Source organism: Palaemon carinicauda, chromosome 28, assembly GCF_036898095.1.
Source record: "Palaemon carinicauda isolate YSFRI2023 chromosome 28, ASM3689809v2, whole genome shotgun sequence".
Taxonomy (NCBI): Eukaryota; Metazoa; Arthropoda; class Malacostraca; order Decapoda; family Palaemonidae; genus Palaemon; species Palaemon carinicauda.
In genome coordinates, this window is record NC_090752.1 from 92310394 (window position 1) to 92317893 (window position 7500).

Sequence of the window (7500 nt, forward strand, 5' to 3'; positions counted from 1 at the left end):
AAAATGAGATTCATCTATTTCTATTATAACACCATCACCACCAATTGGTTCTTGATTATCAAAATAATATTCAGCAACTTCACAACAAAAACTACGCCAATCAACATTGGTTGCTCTACTAATTTTAAGAGAATCTATTACAGTATGATGGTTCCACAATTTATTGACCCAATGATTAATAAATAATAATAGTTTCCAAGCAGGAAGATGAGTACCATCTAAAAAGGTACCTTTATTATAATCTGAAACTTGATACCCACATCGCCGGCGTTTCTTTGTTTTAGCAATCACCACAGTAGAACTACAATACCAAATATGCTTATCTTCCCTAAAAAGTAATGGTTTCTGACACTTGGGACACTGAACACTCAAAGGTAACACAGAATGTTGACGGAAAAAATCATCTGCATATTTTGCATGTTCGGCATATGCACCACCCTGATATTTGCCTATTACCCAAAAATAATCGAGCTCACAAGAGTCACACAACCGCACTCCACTATCCATACCTTCAAACTGATGGCGGAAAAGACAATCCTTGGTCTGTTGGAACCGTATTGTTTTCTGATTGGTTAACAATGAAAACGTCATAAATTGACAGCCAGTTACATAAAGTGTGACAATTGACGTCATCATCTCTTTACCGAGGACCAACCAAACCATAGTATTTTGGAGAGAATCAGGTATGTTTGTAGATGGCAGTTGTAGATTGGCTAATTGTCGAGACAGTGGCCTGAAGCACCTGTCTTCGAATAGCAAAACGTCAAAAGTATTACGTAATTCCAAAAACGTTTGTTATTGGCTGAAATCAATAAGAGTTAAGCCACAAGAGATGAAACAGGTGATTTGAGTGGTTGTCGATAACAAATAAACAAATGAACAAACTCAGAATACTGATGATTGGTGTAGAAGGCAAATATTAAGACGTCATAAAATTACTTCCAATAACAGAAGTTGAAAGGTGGAACCAACAACCAAAACAGATTGGTTCTATGCGTACGCATTGAGAAGATAAATTTACCACCTACTAGAATGAGATTTACGAAGCTTCTACCTAGTAGAATGAGATTTACAGAGCTACCCGTGCCCATGAAAAGAATAACATTGGACTTAAACTTTTTCAGGTGAACTCGCTAACGTTTTTCTTGATTTTTATAGAGAGAGAGAGAGAGAGAGAGAGAGAGAGAGAGAGAGAGAGAGATGCTTTCCTTTCATACTTTTCAACGACCAATTCAAACATTTCACGTAGTATTATTGAACGCGACCCGTGAAAAATATGAGCACACAAACGTACACCACAAAAACATACTAAACCCTCCATTTCCTAATTACAACACGGCAGTTTTGGTAAATTGTGGGAGATTAGGGTTTCCGGGTGTACCCCTCGGGGCAGCCCCATCTCACCATTGAATTACTAACCCCTTCCCGAAGGACGGGGAGAGACCAAGTAATCAAACGTTTGGCATTGCCGCTTTGCGTGGCAGGAGATTATAATGCTGCCTACCTTTGTCCAAATAACTTTCAGAATGTCGAGGAATACATATTTAGCAAATATTGCTGGAAAATCGAGTTACTAAGTTACCTTCACACATTGGAAACATGTTGATAACTAGGACTGAACAATCATTGATGAACTGATAACGTTAGTGGCGGTATTTTATTTCCGTTATATTCAGCGTGAAAAAATATAGTTTATGTTTAACAACCTTTTCAAGTCAATCATTAATTCATCTTGGAAAATAATTATCAAGAAAAAAAGAATTTGCATTGCATATTAGGCTCATAACTATTTCATTACATATTCTATCTATTTTATTGCTACTTTTGTCGTTATTATCAAATTATTTTTTTAATACTCTCTCTCTCTCTCTCTCTCTCTCTCTCTCTCTCTCTCTCTGCATCATTAACTATCAGTAGGGTAAATTTGAGACAGATTGAAAGAAAAATAACATTGCTTTGTCTACTTAAGAGGCAATTGGGAGTGATGGTAAGAATTAAAAGAATGGCACTTACCCCACGAACTCCTCTCTCTCTCTCTCTCTCTCTCTCCTCTCTCTCTCTCTCTCTCTCTCTCTCTCTCTGTACGTATATATATATATATATATATATATATATATTATATATATGTGTGTGTGTTTGTGCGTGTGTGTATGTGTGTCAGAATACCAGAAAACTCTCTATCAATCAAAATCAATCTCTCTCTCTCTCTCTCTCCTCTCTCTCTCTCTCTCTCTCTCTCTCTCTCTCTATTCTGTGTTTCTTTTCTTTTGCTGTCTCGCCATATCTCTTTGTATTTCATTAACTGCTGATAAACCTCATTATGGAACAAACGAACATATAGCTTTTATATATCATGTTTTACAATGTATTCAGCGTCATTCCTACAAGGATTGACGACACCATATTACTCATTACAATCAAATTTTTATTTTCCTCAGAAACTCTAACCAAAGAAACTAGCCAAACTTGGCTTTCAATAAGCATTACAATATGTACAATTGGACACAGGGGTCCTTGGTACACCTCACTACAAAGAAGTGTACCCTGTCACACCCTTACTTCTCCTTGAGTAACCAAACAGATAGCGTAGGGAGAGATGGCAAGGTTGGTGGGCGCGGCTACACACAGGAACTCCCCGCACAGTAAAGGCGTGGTTGGGTGCACTTCTTCAGAGCAAGATGTACCAGGAATTCCTGTGTCCAACTGTACGCGTAGCTTCCACTTCTAAATGAGGTTAGGTTAAGATCTATTCCTCAAAACCCTGAATAAAATACTTCCTTGACTGGGTGAATGATACAGATAGATTCAATAAGACAAACTTATGCAAAGTTGAAATGGATGTGCAAAGTTACAAGAAGAGCTACGTGACAAAACCCTGGCTAACAGAGCAATCCCCTAGAGACTGACCATACATACATATAATCAGCGTAAAAGCCCCTCTCCGCCCAATCTAGGACCAAGAAGGGCCAGGCAGTGCCTGCTGATAAATCAGCAAGTAGACTTATAGGCTCATCCAAGCCCCTATCCTTAGCTTACAAGGTTGGAGAGGCGGCAAAAACTACAAGAAACTATCGACTTTGAGGGGGACTCGAACCCCATGAGGGGACGTTTCTACTAGTCTACCAGAACCCCTCTGTAGGCCAGGTGCCAAGGAAGCCCTGAAATTTGTTAGTGTGACACGTCTGATGATATAACAGAGTAAGGGGGGTTGAGAACAGCCAAACTATTCGGACCAGTATTCAATTAATGTTAAGCAAAGGTTTTAATAACCAATGGTGGATATTGATGGCTTCATTCATAATATTGGTGCCAAAAATAATTCGTAAAAACAATTTGAGGGTCTTAGACGATAAAAAATAAAAAATACACAATTTTTGGACATCGCACAAAGCTATCAATCGCTATAAGTAGCATGAGGGGTTTATATCAAAATATTAAACTAAACACTAAAGAAATGTCTTTAAAAATTATATAAACAAAGAAAAGTACTTCATTGCAGCTACCTTAGTTGTATAACAAACATTGTTGGAGGTTTCAGTTTAATTAACTTTGATCTAAGAAATTTGCACATGAATTAGCGCTAGGACCGGGGAGGTCATGCAGGACCAAAATTAAAAGTTGGGAGAGGAGAGGAAAGGGGGGGGGGGGATGAAGGTAAAATACAAAACTTAAAAACTGAGTGCAGTTTAGTAAACCCTTACAGTAATGCCTATATTCCATCGCGTGAGGTGCACTGACAGCATTCAATCCTCTGCAGAGTTCCCTATTATTAAATCTAAATATATCTTTTATACTTTTACCTAGAAAATAAAAAAAAATGAAATGGAGATGTCTTCACTCTATTTTATGATTACCAAACATTTATCTTTTACTATCAAAGTTTGTACTGAAATCCGATTCTGAAAAAAAGAATAAAAAAATTAAAGCACTCAATAATATAAACATTCATTCGAGAGTATAAGCACTTCGTATTTGCATGCACGCAAACTGAGAGACATTTATACGAGGACGTGTGTGTTAGAGAGAGAGAGAGAGAGAGAGAGAGGAGAGAGAGAGAGAGAGAGAGAGAGAGAGAGAGTCAAAGTACACGCAGATATAGCAATTCCCATGATTGGAATATTCTGCTTACTCAACCTCCTCTAGCGTAATTTTTTTCCCGAATTCAAAAGTGTGATAAATATCAGACTTTCATTTCATGGTGGAAGAAAAAAGGATTTACTTTTTCTTAAAAGGAATCTAAGCACTTTCAGGATTACAGGATTACATTGGATTCATTTGCTTATTTGGATTGTTGTTGGTGATGGTGGGATACAAGGATGTAAGTTCCAATTATCCCCATTTATAATAAAGAACAACATATCTAGCTATAAAGTTTATATTTCTTTCCGGTACGGGAGAGGGAGTAGTCATACCCTCAGGAGAGGGGGTACCCCGAGATATACACTCGGAAACCACAATTTCCCACAAATTGCCTAAACTGCCATGTGCGTCCATATCTATCTAAATATTTTGCCTTCATTTTTGACATCTCTGGTCTATTAATAGTTGTATTTATTTGTAGTTTTCATTATGTCTCAAATCTAGTCTATTGATAAGCCACCGGCAAAAAGTTTGAAAAAAAAAGAGAGTGTATCATTAAAACATCATTCAAATCAATATAAAGGAAGAAAAATAGCCAAGAGAATATAATAATGAACAATGAATTAAGAGTTTTTTTTTTCACTGGTATATTATCAAAACCGATTAGCAGTCTGTTTTGAATAATAAATAATTTTTAAATATTTCCCTGAAATAATTCCTGAGCTTATCCAGCCACAAATGGCAACTCTAAAGCAGCAGCGAACATGTCCCCTCGCAGCCATGTCGGTAGAAATATTTTAGGCTTAAAATTGACTCCCCTCTTTCGACCTATCCCTTTTTGGCAAATGGAAAGCGACGCCCAAAGGCCAAATCTCTCTCTCTCTCTCTCTCTCTCTCTCTCCTCTCTCTCTCTCTCTCTCTCCCCAAAAGTGCTCTGTGAAAGTTTAATCGCTATTCCAGAAAACTAGAGCTTGATTCAGACCAAGCTCCCAGCGCAATGTATGATATAGAATCTACATTCCTTTGCCACTGAATAATTAGAGAAGGATTACGTCTGAACTGAGTGTTTCCAACTGTGGTTGTTGCTTAGCTTATAATAATAATAATAATAATAATAATAATAATAATAATAATAATACACGTATATATATATATATATATATATATATACGTGTATTATTTTATTATTATTATTACTATTATTATTATTATTATTATTATTATTATTATTATTATTATTATTATAAGCTAAGCAACAACCACAGTTGGAAAGGCAGAATGCCATAAGCCTAAGGGCTACAGGAGAAGTAATGGACAATTAAAATAAAACATTTTAAGAACATTTATAACATTAAAATTAATCTTTCACATATAAAGTTTAAAAACCTGAAAAAAGGAGGAGCTAAAGAGTCTCTTCTACCATCACCAAGAGGAAAGTAGCCGCTGAACAATTACAGAACAGTAGTTAACCTCTTGGTGAAGAAGAATTGTTTGGTAATCTCAGTGTTGTCAGGTGTACGAGGACAGAGGGGAATGTGGAAAGAATAGGCCAGATTATTCGGTGTCTGTGTAGGCAAAGGAAAAATGAGCCTTAACCAGAGAGAGGGATCCAATGATGTACTATCTGGCCAATCAAAGGAACAAATAACTCCAGCGGTAGTATCTCAACGGGTGGTTGGTGCCTTGGTCAACCTACTACCTGTAAAACTACTACTCAGATACATATATTTTGTAAATAGAAAATAGTAAAGCAGTAATAATAAAATAAAAATGAGAGATTCGATCAAGACATTAAATTCATGTTTACGAACATCCTTGAGAAATATACGAAATAGAACAAAGAATTGTGCAGATATTCTCTCCATTACAACAGGGGAACGTAAATACAGTTGGCTTATGTACTTTCCCCATACAAAGTGCCTAACCCAAATCTAGGATCCATTCATACCTTCCTTACTGCCTGATACCTAACGAAAGTTATTTATTGGTATAATCAACTAATTATTAGTTTGTACAGTATATTTACTTGATTGATTATTTACTCGATGAGTTAATTTCACCTCTACTATAATGACAAATCACATGATAACACTGATGAACAACTTGTTCAAAACTGAAAACATAATTATTCGAGCCTTATTTCTTTCCTGTCACGCTTAGGGGGTAGAAATAAGGGGTGGGAGTTTACCCCCAAAATATTCAATCGGAAAACCACACTTTCCCATAAATTGCCGAACTGATTAGAGATAGGATAGGGGGATGAGTTGAATCCGAGTGTGGTTGTGCGTGTGCGCGTGTATATCATCTAAATATTTAGACTTAATTTTTGACGGATCGGGTACACTAGTTATGTAAATAGACAAGATCATTTCGCTCTTAGTTCGGCACAAACCTGGAAGATCTCAAATACCACTTAAAATTTCCTCCTTTCCCTTATTCATCAAACCATCTGCTTCAGGAATCAAGCAGCCGGAAGAAAGCAATAGCAGTGGCCCGGAAGCAGTGACGGTTGTTTCGCTCGTCTTTATAAAGTTAGTTTCCCAAGAGACGTATTGCTCAGGAGAAGGAAGACGACATATGTTTACTTTATTAGGCATTTTATCTCTACTGTATTCCGAATTGCATTTATACGAGAGAGAGAGCTTGTTACAGAGATCTACTACAGCACATGCAAAATAAATTAAAATCAAGAGCATTTGCCTGAGGAGAATTTTCCCCTGGCTGGATTTTTAGTAGGAATTACTTTATCAAAGAGTAAATGATGGTTTTTTTTTTTTTTTTTTTTTTTTTTTTTTTTTTTTTTTTTTTTTTTAGGAATATGAGATTCAACACAGCCTATTCTTTCATAGATTTAGTTGATTTTTATGCAGCCATTACAATATATATAAGATATATATTTCAACTTGCACATATACGGTGTGTATATATATATATATATATATATATATATATATATTGTAACATTATTGCTTTAATATGTCTAAATTATTTAAGGTTTTTATAGATGTATAAGGTTAAATATACTGTAGAATTATTGTCTTGCTTTAATTGTTTGTCTTTTCACTGGTGGTTATGTTAGTGGTTATAATGGACTAACGGCTGTTTTATATTTTCAAGTGGTGTTGGTTACGTGGCTGCGCTCCTGCGTGAACGGAGTTTTGGAGGGGCTTTTTTTGAGGATGGTTCCTCAGTGTGTTTCTGAGCCTCCAACATTGAAGGGCACGACTTTTGCTTCTGGATTATATTTACTCCTCGCCATTGCAGAGCTACAGTGTGAAGCTATTTAGCTTTTTGGATATCCATTCTCTGCAGCAAGGATCCAGTTCATCTTAACATTTTGTTACTGCCCTTGGTTCAGTAAAAGCCAAGGGGACCTCTCTGTCCCAAGGTAATAATATTTATGCCTATTTAAGTATCGCG